The sequence below is a fragment of the Elephas maximus genome, chromosome 19 (assembly GCF_024166365.1).
Source record: "Elephas maximus indicus isolate mEleMax1 chromosome 19, mEleMax1 primary haplotype, whole genome shotgun sequence".
NCBI classification, from domain to species: domain Eukaryota; kingdom Metazoa; phylum Chordata; class Mammalia; order Proboscidea; family Elephantidae; genus Elephas; species Elephas maximus.
The window spans coordinates 70,714,427-70,731,195 of NC_064837.1; the positions used below are offsets into that span (position 1 = coordinate 70,714,427).

General features: G+C 45.4%; 1 protein-coding gene across 5 annotated transcripts in view; it reads left to right on the forward strand.

Moving 5' to 3' along the window:
* Nucleotides 1-16,769, forward strand: part of RPTOR (regulatory associated protein of MTOR complex 1) — a 445,897-nt gene that overhangs the window by 254,542 nt on the left and 174,586 nt on the right. The gene's annotated exons all lie outside the window — the stretch shown is intronic.

The following is a 16,769-nucleotide window of genomic DNA, read 5'->3' on the forward strand; positions in this document are numbered from 1 at the left end:
TCAACTGCGTTTTCACATCCCCAACATGGGTGCTCTCACCCTCGCCCATGCTGGAGCGACAGGGGGCATGGGAACACCCTGGCATCTGGGGTCCAGGCCTGGGTTCTCGAGCTCAGCCCCTTAGCTAGGGAGGTGGCCTCAGCACTCTCTCAGACAGGAGTAAAAGAGCAAGTGTGTGAACTGCCACAGGAGATACTTAGTAAATGATAGTCTTATTCCAGTCTCCATTGTCCTGGAGCCCACAGGAAACACATTGGTGGACTGCAGCTGGGAGCCATGCAAACACTGGCGCTGGTGGAGCAGTGTGTCCTTGTAGAAATGGCATGGCAGGGGCATCGGACCGCCTTGTCTAACTTCACAAGGGGGAAGGAGAATCCAGATCAACGGCCCAAGGCTGATTCCCATGAGGCAGAGGTCAGACCTACCTCCACCCTCCAACCTTTTTACCAGTTCTGACTGTCACTCCCAGGGCACTTTCTGCGTCTCTGCTGGGTCAATAATTCATTGCAGCGGTCACACAGAACTCACAGACCATACGCACAGTTATGGGGTTTATTAGGAAAATAACAGGTTACAATTTAGGATCAGGAAGGACTCAGGACACAGTTTTTCAGTCAGGACAGCCTCTTCTCAGCTGTACTCACAAACAGGCCCTTCGGCCCAGCCTTTTCCCTCCTCGGGCAAGTATTACAAAGCTCTTTATCTCCCCCAGGAGGTGCGCAGGGGCACCCCATCCCACCAGTAAGCTTTGGCCTGAAGGCGCTAGCTCTCTCGCTCTGCACATCCACTGTGTGTCAGCACATCCACTGTAACCACCCTGCTTCATGGGCCAGGAAGCCCACTGTGCTGTCTTGCACTGGTCTCCTGGTTCTGCTGGCACCATTTCTCTGCTGTTGCTTCTCGCCATCTTGCGCCCAGATGTTACAGCTCTCCCTCTCTGTCTCCAGGTCTGGGAGGTTCTCAGCCCAGGGACCACATTTCCAAAGGATGTGCTCCACTCCTGGCTCTTCTTTCTTGATGGTAGCAAGGTTCTCCCCTCTACTCTGGGACTGGTGCCTTTTGCGTCTAGCTTAGGGTTCCATATACCTTATTTGCATGGTTCCAGACCCACAGGGGTTCCATGCACCTTATTTGCATTATTAGCAAACTGTCCAATCCCCTTAGTGGGTCACGAGCACCAGATTTGCATAGTCCCACTCAGTCCTTTTGTAGGAGTCACAAGACCATGGTGAGAAACGCCATATAAACGTGAATTATCACACCACAATCCTATAGTTGTATCTCTCATTACTTGGCCTGAAGTTCAGCTCGCAGCCTCTACCCTGAGGTAGTAGATACTTCCCCTCGCTCTCTGGTTCGGGCACTTCTTCTCAGGGGCGATTTAGGGGTTAAATTGGTGCCTCCTAAAAGTAACTGGGCAGAAGAAGAATTCAGTTTTAATCAGAAGAACTTCCTAGGTTTAAAATACATGGAACTTACTCCAAAGAGGCTTCTTCTAAGAGGAGATTTTGCAGCTCTGCCTGGGAGCAGCCGAGAAGTCTGGCATTGGTGTAGGATGAGGAATGGAACCACCCTGAGATGGTGCTCTGGCGATGGAGCCTCACCACCAAGCCCCTGGCACACTCTCAGCTCTAAGGTGTATCCCCGTGTAGAGAGAGGCCCCGTGGGACAGGAAGGAAGGAGGAATTAGTGTCCACATTACTCAGCTGCTGCCCCCGCCAGGAACCGGAAGGCTGAAGCGTGCCTTGGTTGCAGAAGGAGCTGGGGGCCTGCTGGGCTTCTCCGGGCCTCCAGCCCTGTTTAGCATTCTTCCCAGCCAATCTGCTTTTACTGCCGTTTTGGAAGGAGAGTCAGGCCTTGGCTTTGGGCCACCAGACATGCAGTGACTTCAGATTTCTGCAGCAGCATCAGCTCAGCTCCTGCTGATGGGGACTGACAGGCTCTAAAGGAATACACGTGGGTCTGCCTGTAGTTCACGCGTGCAGCTGCTCTCAGTGTGTCACAGGCGGGAAGTAGGGTCAGCTCCCGAGAGTGTCACTGGAATGGCAAGTGGGGATGCTGGGTGCTGCCACAGCGCCTCCTCTCCCTTCCCCTGTTGCCATGGGCGATGGCTGTCCACCAGACCCCGGGAGCACAACATAGATGGACATTAGAGTGACCTTCAGTGGGGGTCAAGGGAAGACTGGGGTCAAGGGTATCACTCCTTAATGTAGAAGGAGCCAGGCAGGTGGCAAAGAAAGAAACTCATAAGAATAAACAAGGCAGAGGTTGTCATTTCAGTGTTTGGTTCTCTAAGTTCAAAGAATTACTTATCTTTAAAATAAACTTAGCCTGTGGTCTGCCTCTGGGCCACCTGATGCCCCAGCCCAGGGTAGATGGGCCCGTTGTTCCACGTCAGCTCCTCCTCACCGTGGGCCTCTGGGCTGCAGAGCCTTGTTCCCACGGGACCGCAGCTCCAGCCACCACCACTTAGTTCTCAGCAGACTGCCAGGCCTCCAGTGGCGCATGGGGACACCCTCCCAGATCAGAACTGTGCAGCGGTCCTGGGGGTCACTGGGCCAGAGGCCAGAGTTCTGTGTGTGTGTCACTCGTGGGATCCCGCCCTCTGGCTGCCCCACTTCCTGGCTTAGCTGGGCTTCCTCAAGGCAGTTCTAAACTCGTTCACGTCTCATTTCTGTCAACGTGAAGTGCAAACACAGCCCTTGGTGCTCTGAGTCCGTCCAGTGAAAACACCTGAAGATTTGAACCAGACTGGAGAGTCTTGGAGTCTGAGGTATCCTGCCCACTGGACCCTGAATTCACAAGGTCCAGTTAATGCAGAGAGATTCGTGCCTGTGCTTAGCGCAAAGCCACGGCCACACTCACCCAGCATGACACACTGACACTCAGTGAGTGCTGCGTCTCCCCTTTGTTACTGCCACATAAGGTCGGCCTTCTTAGGAAAGAGTGCTGGTTTCTGCCTGTGCAAATGAGTGCCAGTGGCTTCTCTGGCAACCCCGACGACCATATGAGGATGAGCCTAGGTAGGGGCAGCAAGGGACCACGAGGATGAGCCCAGGTAGGGCCAGCAAGGGACCACGAGGATGAGCCCTGGTAGGGCCAGCAGGGGACTACTAGGATGAGCCCAGGTAGGGCCAGCAGGGGACTGTGAGGATGAGCCCGGGTAGGGCCAGCAGGGGACTGTGAGGATGAGCCCGGGTAGGGCCAGCAGGGGACTGTGAGGAGGAGCCCGGGTAGGGCCAGCAGGGGACTGTGAGGAGGAGCCCGGGTAGGGCCAGCAGGGGACTGTGAGGAGGAGCCCGGGTAGGGCCAGCAGGGGACTGTGAGGAGGAGCCCGGGTAGGGCCAGCAGGGGACTGTGAGGAGGAGCCCGGGTAGGGCCAGCAGGGGACTGTGAGGATGAGCCCGGGTAGGGCCAGCAGGGGACTGTGAGGAGGAGCCCGGGTAGGGCCAGCAGGGGACTGTGAGGAGGAGCCCGGGTAGGGCCAGCAGGGGACTACGAGGATGAGCCCGGGTAGGGCCAGCAGGGGACTGTGAGGATGAGCCCGGGTAGGGCCAGCAGGGGACTGTGAGGATGAGCCTGGGTAGGGCCAGCAGGGGACTACGAGGATGAGCCTGGGTAGGGCCAGCAGGGGACTGTGAGGAGGAGCCTGGCTTCGCATCAAAACCTGTGAGCTGCTGACGTTTGGGAAGATTGGATCGCTCCCTGAATGTTTACCTGACCTAGCCATCAGCAGGACTGTCTCTCTCTCTCTGACCGAGGTAACTGTCCCATGGTGTTTCCAAGGCTGTGGTCTTTATAGAACAGACTGCCATGTCTTTCTCCCGCGGAGCAGCTGCTGGGTTCAAACTGCCGACATGTCCGTTAGCAGCTGAGCGCACTTTAACCGCTGCCTCACCAGGACTTTCTCTCATAGGCATTTTTTTTTCCAAATTTTTCAATTCCGAAAAAATTGAAAGAATAATAAACACCCATATACTCATCACCTCACTTTTACAATTGTTATTCATTCTATAATTCCGCTGTTTGTTTTTATAGATATTTTTACTAAATTACAAACATTATGTTTTACTCGCAAATCCTTAAATGTACATTTCTCTAAAAAAAAGATAACCCAAACCCGTTGCAGCTGAGTTGATTCCTGCTCATGGCAACCCCATGTGGTACAGAGTAAAACTGGTCCCTAGGGTTTCCTAGACTGTAATCTTTACGGAAGCAGATTGCCAGGCTGTTCTTCTGTGGAGCTGCTGGGTGGCTCTGAACCTCCAACCTTAGATTAGTTGTCGAGCATAAACCCTTTGTGCCACCAGCGACCTGACAAAAGGTCATAGTACTTGTAACCACAGCTGCTTGACTTTTGACAGCTTGTCTCCATCTCCCCTGAACTACAGGATAGCACCATACCGTGTTGGTGGAACATGTTAGCATGACAGAGCATGTTAACATGACAGTGCCCTGCCGTGTTGGTAGAGCATGTTAGCATGGCAGAGCGTGTTAGCATGACAGCACACTGCATGGTGGTCCCCTGGAGATAGCTTCCGTTACCATGGCAGGTTGGTGTGTTTGGCAGGTGTATGGGACCCTCTGCCCCCCAGTCTGCCCCCAGGCATGGGGCTGTCACCGAGAACTAGACAGACGGGCAGGAGGCGTAGGTGAGGTGCCGGTCCTGTCCTCTCGCTGATGGATAGTTCATTCCACCTTTAACTTCTGCAGCACAGAGGGCAGCTGGGAAATAGCACTTCTGAGCTTAATTTGTGTCTCACCCCGATCATTGGCCTAGAAGCTCCGGAAGAAAGCATGGAACTCTGGGCGCTGGCAAGGGGCAGCTGTTTACAGTTTGCAGATTAGCGAAGAGTCATCTCTCCTTTCCCCTTGATAACACCAAATGGCGTACTTTTTAATGTAGCTACAAATATCGGACGGTGGACACACTGGTTTCACATGGGGTTTTTTGGTTTATTTGTTTTAAAAACCTGCTTTATTAAACCTGCTGGATTAAATAAAATGATGAGAGTTGAAGGGCTTTGCTTGTTTTACTTGTATTTGTTGCCATTTTGAGCTCTCTCCCAAAATTCCTTTTTAAAAAGGAATATTTAAAGGCTGACATCCATGGTAATTTGCTTTATATTCAGAATGACAAGGTAAAAATAATCCGATTTGTGAACATGTCCGTGACATCTCCATTGGTGTAAAGTCCTGGTGATTTCTTGTGCCAGACAATATGAAGTAAGCCGTCTACAGCTTCCTCCTCCCACTAATCACAACCAGAAATCTGGACGTAATTTAAAACCAGCCTCCTGACGGCTCTGGAAAGTAAGCAGTGGGCGTGTTAGCAAAAAATTCATTGCTGTCGGGTCGGTTGCAACTCACGGCAACCCCATGTCTGTCAGAGTAGAAATGCTTGTGCCATAGGGCTTTCTTGGCTGTAATCTTTACGGAAGCAGATCACCAGGCTTTTCTTTCATGGCACCAACCTTTGAATTAGTAGCTGAGTGCAAAGCATTTGCGCCACCCAGGGACCGTACAGCCATATTGGAGGCTGGGCATGAGCTTCGTGGTTTTTCTTCTTTGTCTCTGGCTTTGAGCCAAGTGCAGGCCCCGAGCTGGCACTGGGCAGCAAGCCCAAGAGCAAAGGCTCTGGGAGAAGCCACTCCTTTCTCGCAAGAGAGGATAGGACAGGAAGCGTGGAGGGAGCCCAGGTTTTCTCTTCTTGTTTTTTGTCTTTCTCTCGCTTGCAGCTATACAAGGTCCCTGGACCCAAAGGAGCCAGGATAGGGATCTTGTGCATGGAGTGGGTGGGATGGAGTCCCCACTCTTCAGTTCTCTCTCCTCTTCTCCCTTCTTCAGGGCCCTGCTGCCTGGGACTGCCCGACAGCGCAGCGGAAGGCTTCGAGGGAACCCCACTTCTCTGGCCAGAGGAGCCAGGAAAAGAGGTTCCTGGGACTGGAGGGCGTGTAGAGAAAGGCTGGCAAGCCCCCTGACTGAGGGGCAGGGCCTAGGCAGGTTTTCCATTTCAGCATCTACTGTGTATAACACCGGTTTGCAGAGAAGACAAGGGTCGTCGAGAAGATGCCTGAGGCCTGGCCAAGCGGTCAGAGGTTTTGTTCTCGCCTCGTTCCTCTCTTGCATGTTTCCTCCAGTGGGAAGACAGAGTAATGAACTTGGACAAAGTGAGACCAACTCCTGGCATGCTGTGCTGACTGTCTTCCCACAGGCCATCTCTTCATAGAATTTGTCATTTTAATTGGCAAAAGGAGGAAAGTTATTTGATAAAACTAAAAATAAATTTTTAAAAAAAAAACCCTTTAGTATGGTAAAAATAGGAGCCTACTCCTTTAGCACAATAAGAGAGATTTTCTTCTCAACTGGTAGAGGAGGGTGCGAAGTAGCTTTCATTCATGCAGCCAACTTTGTCCTAGAAATGCTAGTTAATGTAATAATTAGATAATTAGATAAGAAAACAAAATGGAAGGCATAAATAGTCCAAGAAGGCAAATTTGCATTATTTATGTATGGTTTGAATTTCACCTTTGCAAAAAAACACCAAGCCACTAAAATCCATTGGGAAACTATTAGCTATGGCACTGGGTTTTTTTTTTGTTTTGTTTTTTTGTTTTTAATAGCATGAGTATTCAGCGAGTGGCAGATCACTGAGTGAATACCTGTAAATCAGTACCAGGAAAGTCAGGGCACAGCTGCCTCTGGCTAGGCAGAGGGGAGGACACACTGGGGCCTTTTAGATGTAGATAACATGCTTTCTAGGAGCCCTGGTGACATAGTGGTTAACCACTCAGCTGCTAACCAAAAGGTCAGTAGTTCAAACCCACCAGCCACTCTGCAGTAGAAAGACCTGGCAGTCTGCTCCCATAAAGATTACAGCCTTGGAAACTCTACAGGGCAGTTCCACTCTGTCCTATAGGGCTACTATGAGTCGGAATCGACTTGATGGCATTGGGTTTAGTTTAATGTTCTTTCTGAATCTGAGTGATGGTTATAGGACTTTTCCTTTATTATTCCTTAAACTCACACCTCCATTTTATATACTCTCTGCATATGGCATATTTACAATAATTGTTGTTAAATTATTAGCTTTTATATATACTAAAAAATAACCAACAAGGAAATATTGGGAAGGAAAGTAAATCTAATTCACAGTAGCAACACAACGATCAAATACATAAACTAGCTAAGAATGCTTAAAAAAGGTTGGAGCAGTACGTCAACAGGGAACTGTCAAAAATTCAAGCTGGATCCAAAAAAGGACATGGAACAAGGGATATCATTACTGATGTCAGATGGGTCTTGGCTGAAAGCAGAGAACACCAGAACAATGTTTACCTGTGTTTTATTGACTATGGAAAGGCATTCAACAGTGTGGATCATTAACAAATTATGGACAACATTATAAAGAATGGGAATTCCAGAACACTTAAGTGTGCTCTTGAGGAATCTGTACTAGACCAAGAGGCAGTCATTCAAACAGAAGAAGGGGATACTGTGTGGCTTAAAGTCAGGAAAGGTATGCATCAGGGTTGGATCTGTTCACCAAATTTATTCAACCTATATGCTGAGCAAATAATCTGAGAAGCCCGACTGTAAAAAGAAGGATGTGACATCAGGATTGCAGGAAGACTCATTAACAACCTGCCATATGCAGATGACACAACCTTGCTTGCTGAAAGAAAAGAGAACTTGAAACACTTATGAAGGTCAAAGACTACAGCCTTTGTGTGAATTACACTTCAACTTAAAGAAAATGTAAAGAAAACAAAAATCCTCACAACTGAACCAATAAGGAACATCATGATAAATGAAGAAAACATTGAAGTTGTCAAGAATTTCATTTTACTTGGATCCACAATCAACACCATGGAAGCAGCAGTCAAGAAATCCAAGCATTGCATTGGGCAAACCGGCTGCAAAAGACCTCTTTAAAGTTTGTTTGTTTTTTAAATAACTTTTGTTGTGCTTTAAGTGAATGTTTACAAATAAGTCAGCCTCTCACACAGAAACCCATATATGCCTTGCTACACACTCCCAATTGGTCTCCCCCTAATGAGGCAGCCCACTCCTTCCCTCCACTCTCTCTTTTCATGTCCATTTCAGCAGCTTCTAACCCCCTCCACCCTCTCATCTCCCCTCCAGGCAGGAGATGCCAACATAGTCTCAAGTGTCCACCTGATCCAAGAAGCTCACTCCTCACCAGCATCCCTCTCCAACCCATTGTCCAGTCCAATCCCTGTCTGAAGAGTTGGCTTCGGGAATGGTTCCTGTCCTGGGGCAACAGAAGGTCTGGGGGCATGACCACCAGGGTCCTTCTAGTCTCAGACCATTAAGTCTAGTCTTATGAGAATTTGGGGTCTGCATCCCACTGCTCTCCTCCTCCCTCAGGGGTTCTCTGTTGTGTTCCCTGTCAGGGCAGTCATCGGTTATAGCCGGGCACCATCTAGTTCTTCTGGTCTCAGGATGATGTAGTCTCTGGTTCATGTGGCCCTTTCTGTCTTGGGCTCGTAATCACCTTGTGACCTTGGTGTTCTTCATTCTTATTTGATCCAGGTGGGTTGAGACCAATGGATGCATCTTAGATGGCTCCTTGCTAGCGTTTAAGACCCCAGACGCCACTCTTTAAAGTGGGATGCAGTATGTTCTCTTAATAGATTTTATTATGACAATTGACTTAGATGTCCCCTGGAACCATGGTCCCCAGACCCCTGCCCCTGCTACGCTAGCCTTCGAAGCATTCAGTTTATTCAGGAAACTTCTTTGCTTTTGGTTTAGTCCAGTTGCGCTGACCTCTCCTGTACTGTGTGCTGTCTTTCCCTTCACCTAAAGTAGTTCTTATCTACCACCTAATTAGTGAATACCCCTCTCCCACCCCCGCCTCGTAACCACAAAAGCATGTTTTTTTCTCAGTTTAAACTATTTCTCAAGTTCTTATACAATATTTGTCCTTTTGCAACTGACTAATTTCACTCAGCATAATGCCTTCCAGGTTCCTCCATGTTATGCAATGTTTCACAGATTCCTCACTGTTCTTTATCCATGCGTAGTATTCCATTATGTGAATATACCACAATTTATTTATCCATTCATCCATTGATGGGCACCTTGGTTGCTTCCATGTTTTTGCTATTGTAAACAGTGCTGCAGTAAACATGGGTGTGCATATATCTGTTTGTGTAAAGGCCCTTATTTCTCTAGGATATATTCCAAGGAGTGGGATTGCTGGATCATATGGTAGTTCTATTTCTAGCTTTTTAAGGAAGCGCCAAATCGATTTCCAAAGTGGTTGTACGATTTGACATTCCCACCAGCAGTGCAGAAGTGTTCCAATCTCTCCACAGCCTCTCCAACACTTATTATTTTGTGTTTTTTGGATTAATGCCAGCCTTGTTTGGAATGAGATGAAATCTCATTGTAGTTTTGATCTGCATTTCTCTAATGGCTAATGATCATGAACGTTTCCTCATATATCTGTTAGCTACCTGAATGTCTTCTTTAGTGGAGTGTCTGTTCATATCTTTTGCCCGTTTTAAATTGGATTATTTGTCTTTTTGCAGTTGAGTTTTTGCAGTATTATGTAGATTTTAGAGATCAGGCGCTGCTCAGAAATGTCATAGCTAAAAACTTTTTCCCAGTCTGTAGGTAGTCTTTTTACTCTTTCGGTGAAGTCTTTGGATGAGCGTAGGTGTTTGATTTTTAGGAGCTCCCAGTTATCTAATTTTTCTTCTACGTTCTTTATAATGTTTTGTATACGGTTTATGCCATGTATTAGGGCTCCTAACGTTGTCCCTATTTTTTCTTCCATGATCTTTACCGTTTTAGATTTTATATTTAGGTCTTTGATCCATTTTGAGTTAGTTTTTGTGCACGGAGTGAAGTATGGGTCTTGTTTTATTTTTTTGCAGATGGATATCCAGTTCTGCCAGCACCATTTGTTAAAAAGACTGTCTTTTCCCCATTTAACTGTTTTGGGGCTTTTGTCAAATATCAACTGCTCATATGTGGATGGATTTACGTCAGGATTCTCAATTCCGTTCCATTGGTCCATGTATCTGTTGTTGTACCAGTACCAGGCTGTTTTGACTACTGTGGCAGTATAATAGGTTCTAAAATCAGGTAAAGTAAGGCCTCCTACTTTGTTCTTCTTTTTCAGTAATGCCTTATTTATCCGGGGCCTCTTTCCCTTCCATATGAAATGGATGATTTGTTTCTCCATCTCATTAAAGAATGTCCTTGGGATTTGGATCGGAATTGCATTAAATGTATAGATCACTTCTGGTAGAATAGACATTTTTATAATGTTAAGTCTTCCTGTCCACGAGCAAGGCATGTTCTTCCACTTATGTAAGTCTCTTTTGGTTTCTTGCAGAAGTGTACTGTAGTTTTCTTTGTATAAGTCTTTTACATCTCTGGTAAGATTTAATCGTAAGTATTTTATCTTCTTGGGGGCTACTGTAAATGGCATTGATTTGGTAATTTCCTCTTCGATGTTCTTTTTGTTGGTGTAGAGGAATTCAACTGATTTTTGTATGTTTATCTTGTATCCTGATACTCTGCTGAACTCTTCTCTTAGTTTCAGTAGCTTTCTGGAGGATTCCTTAGGGTTTTCTGTGTATAAGATCATGTCATCTGCAAATAGAGGTACTTTTACTTCTTCCTTGCCAATCTGGATGCCCTTTATTTCTTTATCTAGCCTAATTGCTCTGGCTAGGACCTCCAGCACAATGTTGAATAAGAGTGATGATAAAGGGCATCCTTTTCTGGTTCCCGATCTCAGTGGGAATGTTTTCAGGCTCTCTCCATTTAGGGTGATGTTGGCTGTTGGCTTTGTATAAATGCCATTTTTTATTATGTTGAGAAATTTTCCTTCTATTCCTATTTTGCTGAGAGTTTTTATCATGAATGAGTGTTGAACTTTGTCAAATGCCTTTTCTGCATCAATTAATAAAATCATGTGATTCTTGTCTTTTATTTTATTTATGTGGTGGATTACATTAATTGTTTTTCTAATGTTGAAACTTTCCTGCACCTGGTATGAATCCCACTTGGTCATGGTGAATTATTTTTTTGATATGTTGTGGAATTCTATTGGCTAGAATTTTGTTGAGGATTTTTGCATCTACATTCATGAGGGATACAGGTCTGTAATTTTCTTTTCTTGTGGTGTCTTTACCTGGCTTTGGTATCAGGGATATGGTGGCTTCATAGAATGAATTTGGTAGTTATTCTGTCCTCTTCTATGCTCTGAAATACCTTTAGTAGTAGTGGTGTTAACTCTTAAAGTTTGGTAGAACTCTGCAGTGAAGCCGTCCGGGCCAGGGCTTTTTTTTGTTGGGAGTTTTTTGATTACCTTTTCAATCTCTTCTTTTGTTATGGGTCTGTTTAGTTGTCCTACCTCTGTTTGCGTTAGTTTAGGTAGGTAGTGTGTTTCTAGGAATTCATCCATTTCTTCTGGGTTTACAAATTTGAGTACAGTTTTTCATAGTAATGTGATATGATTCTTTTAATTTCAGTTGGGTCTGTTGTAATATTGCCCATCTCATTTCTTATTCAGGTATTTGCTTCCTCTCCTGTTTTTCTCTTGTCAGTTTGGCCAGTGGTTTATCATTTTTGTCGAGTTTTAAAAAAAAAAACAGCTTTTGGTCTTGTTAATTCTTTCAATTGTTTTTCTGTTTTCTATTTCATTTACCTCAGCTCTAATTTTTATTATTTGTTTTCTTCTGGTGCCTGTGGGTTTCCTTTGTTACTCTCTTTCTATTTGTTTAAGTTGTAGGGATAATTCTTTGATTTTGGCCCTTTCTTCTTTTTGGATGTGTGCATTTATTGATATAAATGGGCCTCTGAGCACCGCTTTTGCTATGTCCCAAAGGTTCTGATAGGAAGTGTTTTCATTCTCATTGGATTCTATGAATTTCTTTATTCCATCCTTAATGTCTTCTATACTCCAGTCTTTTTTGATCAGGGTATTGTTCAGTTTCCAAGTGTTTGATTTCTTTTCCCTGCTTTTCCTGGTACTGATTTCCACTTTGATGGCCTTATGGTCAGAGAAGATGCTTTGTAATATTTCAATGTTTTGGATTCTGCTAAGGCTTGGTTTATGACCTAATAAGTGGTCTATTCTAGAGAATGTTCCATGTGCACTAGGAAAAGAAAGTATACTTGGTTGCTGTTGGGTGGAGTGTTCTGTATATGTCTATGAGGTCAAGTTTGTTGATGGTGGCATTTAGATCTTCCGTGTCTTTATTGAGCTTCTTTCTGGATGTCCTGTCCTTCACCGAAAGTGGTGTGGTGAAGTCTCCTACTATTATTGTGGAGCTGTCTAGCTCACTTTCCAATGCTGATAAGAGTTTGTTTTATGTATCTTGCAGCCCTGTCATTGGGTGCATAAATATTTAATATGGTTATATCTTCTTGGTGCATTGTCCCTTTAATCATTATATAGTGTCCTTCCTTATCCTTTCTGATGGATTTAACTTTAAAGTCTATTTTGTCAGAAATTAATATTGCCACTCCTGCTCTTTTTTTATTGTTGTTTGCTTGGTATATTTTTTTCCATCCTTTGAGTTTTAGTTTGTTTATGTCTCTAATTCTAAGGTGTGTCTCTTGTAGGCAGCATATAGACGGATCTTGTTTTTTAATCCATTCTGCCACTCTCTGTCTCTTTATGGGTACATTTTGTCTGTTTACATTCAGGGGAATTATGGATAGGTATGAATTTAGTGCTATCATTCTGATGTCTTTTTTTGTGTGTTGACAGCTTCTTTTTCGCACTTGTTTTATGTGCTGAGATGGTTGGAGTTTGCCAACAAGGGCCTATTCTCCCGAAACAGGTCCACACAGGTCCATGCAGAAAGGAAAGGTGCTCAAGGTCCACGGACGGTTTGCCTGGACAAGGGCCGCTTCTCTCCTGAGCTCCCCCAGCTAATGGAGTTAGCAAATTATCTTTTCCCCCCAGTTGCAAATTTTTTCCTTCCCCAAGGCCGGGAGAACAGCTCCAGGTGCTCACCAGGGTCTATCTCAGGCCTAGGGATTCAGTCGCTGAAGTCAGCCTGGGGGTGGGGGGGGGCACGGTGAAATATACACAAGCACTCAGCTTTTGCCGAGAGCACCATTCTCCTCGGGTTCCAGAGGTGTGAGTGGGCTGTGTGGCTGGCTGCTTCTCCCTGAGGAAATTGTGGCCGAACGCTAGGACCAGCCCGCCGCCGCCGCTCCGGGAATGATGCTTGAGGGCTCCCCGCTGTTCAGGTCCGGCAACTCTTCTTCGCTTCGAACGGTCTCTTCCTTCCCCTGCCCCTCAGTTCGTTGTCTAAGCTTGCCTTTGATGCTCAGGGCTCCCAGCTTGTCACAAATATACTGGTTTCACTTGTTTTTTCGGGTCTTTGTTGTAAAGATGGCTTGACGGAAGCGTCTGTCTATTCCACCATCTTGGCTCCACCTCCTCTTTAAAGTTTTAAAAAGCAAAGATGTCACTTTAAGTATTAAAGTGTGCCTGACCCATGCCATGGTATTTTCAGTCACTTCATATACATGCAAAAGCTGGACTATGACTAAGGAAGGCCAAAGAATTGATGCTTTTGGATTATGGTGTTGGCAGAGAATATTGAATATACTGTGGACTGCCAGAAGAATTACAGCCAGAATGCTTCTTAGAGGCAAGGATGGTGAGACCTCATCTCATGTACTTTTGACGTATTATCAGGAGGGACCAGTCCCTGGAGAAGGACATTGTGCTTGGTAGGTGTCATCGAAAAAGAGCAAGACTCTCAAAAAGATGGATTGACACAGTGGCTGCAGCAGGGGCTCAAACATAGCAATGATAGTGAGGATGGCAATGAACCAGGCAGTGTTTCGTTCCATTGCACATAGGGTCTCTATGAGTCAGAACCGACTCAACTGTACCTAGTAACAACAGCAACTAAGAATGTATTGGACATACACATGGAAAATTCTATAAAACTTTACTGAGTGATGTGAAAGGAAGCTTGAATAAATTAAGGATATAAATTTTTCGTAAATTTAACACAATGTTGACAAAATGGTTTTAAAAGTCAACTGGAGTTGTGAGTGTATGTGTGTTCTTGAATATTTTATAAGAGTTCTTGATATATGTTTGATAATAGTCCTTTTTGGTGTGTACCCACTCCACTCCCTACCCCCCATCATGTTATTGTCTAGGTTTCCAATTCTAGTTATGATGGGTATTTTCTTCTTTTCCTATTCTTTTAGCTTTTCTTATAAAAACAACAAACTTTACCAAGGTTATTTGTCATCTTTACTATACTTACCTCTTTCATTGTCTCTTGGATTTTTCCTCCTCTAGCTTAAGCTCATGATACAAAAGGGTTTTCATCAGGGATATTTTTATGGCAAACCTGAAGCCTTATATGCCTGGGAATGATTTTTTTCATGCTGTCATATTTAAATGGCTGTTTGGCTAGATGTAAAATTCTAGATTCTCAGTTGTTTTCCTTCAGTAAATTTAAAAATACTGTTCTGTTGTTTTCTTGTATCCTGTGTTAATCTGATTTTTGGTCCTTTAAATGTGATTGCTCTCTCTGTTTAGAAGCTTTCAGAATTTTCTGTCATTGATATCCTTAGGAGCCGTGGTAGTTAAGCCCTGGGCTGCTAACTAAAAGGTCAGCGGTTTGAACCCACCAGCTGCTCTACGTGAGAAAGATGTGGCCATCTGCTTCTGTAAAGATTACAGCCTTGGAAACCCTATGGAGCAATTCTACTCTGTCCTGTAGGGTCACTATGAGTCGGAATCAACTTGATGGCAGTGGGTTTGGTTTGGGGTTTGATATTCTTAAATTTCACTGTAATGTAGCTAATTAACAGATTTTTTCATCTGTAACATGTATGATAATACCTCACAGAATGTTGTCAGGGTTAAATAAAATAATCTGCATAAAGCATTTAGAATGATGCCTGCCAAGTAGTAAGCATTAAATAGATATTAGCTGCTGTGTTTGTTATTTTAATTATTATATCCAGTTTTGTGAATTTTTGGGGTCATTTTCATTTCCTCTGGTTGCCTGCTTTTTAAAGACCTTGTCTGCTAATTCCAAAATCTAGTCACCTGTAAATCTGTTCCTGCTGACTCTTTTTTCTCTTTACTTTAGACAGAATACTATACATCATGGGTAAGATATGAGGCAGACTCTAGATTCAGTTATCTTCTTCTGAAGGGTGTTTAGTTCTCTAGTTGCAGAGAGTTAAATTGATCTTATGAAGGCTTGGTTGTAGGGCTGGTCTCTTTTGCCTTTGTTTTTAATCCTGGGTTCAGGTTCTTAACTAAGGCACAGCCAGCCTTTCTGGGGTTTCAGTGGAAAGCCCAAGGCCCTCACCAGGCCCCTCTGACTTGAGGGAATTTGACCTCCCTTTCTGTCTTCACAGAGGAGGCAGATGCTAAAACCTCTGCTCAGCATTTTCAGCCTTTTAGCTGCTGTTTGCTGCTGCAATCCTTGGAGTCCTGTCCTGTGGGTGTGCAATTTAGGAATCAGCCCAGGACTTAGGAAAGTTCGCACACAGATTTTGAGGTGTTCCTCCTCTGTGGCGCCCTCCTTTCCAAGTCTTGCTCCCTCAATTTCCCAGCAGCCTTGAATTCCAGTCTCTGAACTGAGAACACCCTTGGGAGGAGCTAGGTCAAGGTGGGCCCCTGCAGAGCGACTGCCTCCTCAAGGCTACGCTGCTCCAGTTCCTGACTGCTTGTTTGCTCTTTGGTGCCTTGTTGTGTTTTTCCAGAGCTTATTGTTGTTATTGGCAAGAGTATTAGGCTGACACAAATTATTTTGTCATTACTGGAAACCAGAAGGCCCAATCAATAAATGCATTATAGATAAAAAGACAAACATAACAAAGTAGGCTGGTTTGCGCAGGACTCAGAATCGGACTCAGAGTCAGACTCAGAAATGAGTTTGCTGTAGATGGTTGTTATCCATGGAGGGAGCTGATTTACGTGAACGACTCATAGGGAGCCAGGGAAGTCTGCGTGGGCTGGCAGGTGCAGAGATGTGGGAGTCGGCAAGTGGAGGTACCTGGAAGTGCAGTGAGCAGAAACAGGTACCCAGAACACCGCTGCCCAGCGGATGGAGCCCCTGGGCCACGTGCAGTCAGTGCTGTCCTGCGGCCAGCGAACACGGCCCTCACTGTTGTTAAATCTTTTGCTATCCAACAAACATGGCCTGTCCTGGTGCGGGCCCGTCTCCTGGGTCCTTTGTCCTTCATCAGCCTTCCTCCAAGCCTCATTTCCAACTGGCGCTGCGTGGAAACACATTTTGTAGACCATTAGTATTTGCTGTGCACGTATGTTTTTGAGACATTATCATTCTTAACTGTAAAAGCAGTGAGTTAACGTTCGACATTTCCCCTGCTACAAACACCAAGTTTCTTTGTGTGACCTCTGATTCTCCCTGCTGTGTGCCGGTGGCCCTGACAGGAGACAAAGGCCATCCCCTCCTCCTCTGAGTGCACGCGATCAGGGGCGCCAGCCATCCCTGCCAGCTCGGGGAGGCTGGCCTGCAGAGAGGTTGCCTCTCATCTCTGGCTGTGCTGGCCTCAGGATAATTAAAATGCTACCATTGACCATTCTTTTGTCTTCACTCATGTGTTTCGTGTGCCTTCAGCTTCTTTTATTTATTCAGGTTCTTTATTCATTCTTTGTCCCCGTCCCCAGCTCACTTTCTTAAGGGGAAAAAAAAAAAAAAATTAGAAGCCCAGCCGGCCCCATTGTTTCATTTGGAAGCTTGGTTTATGAGCATCTCAGC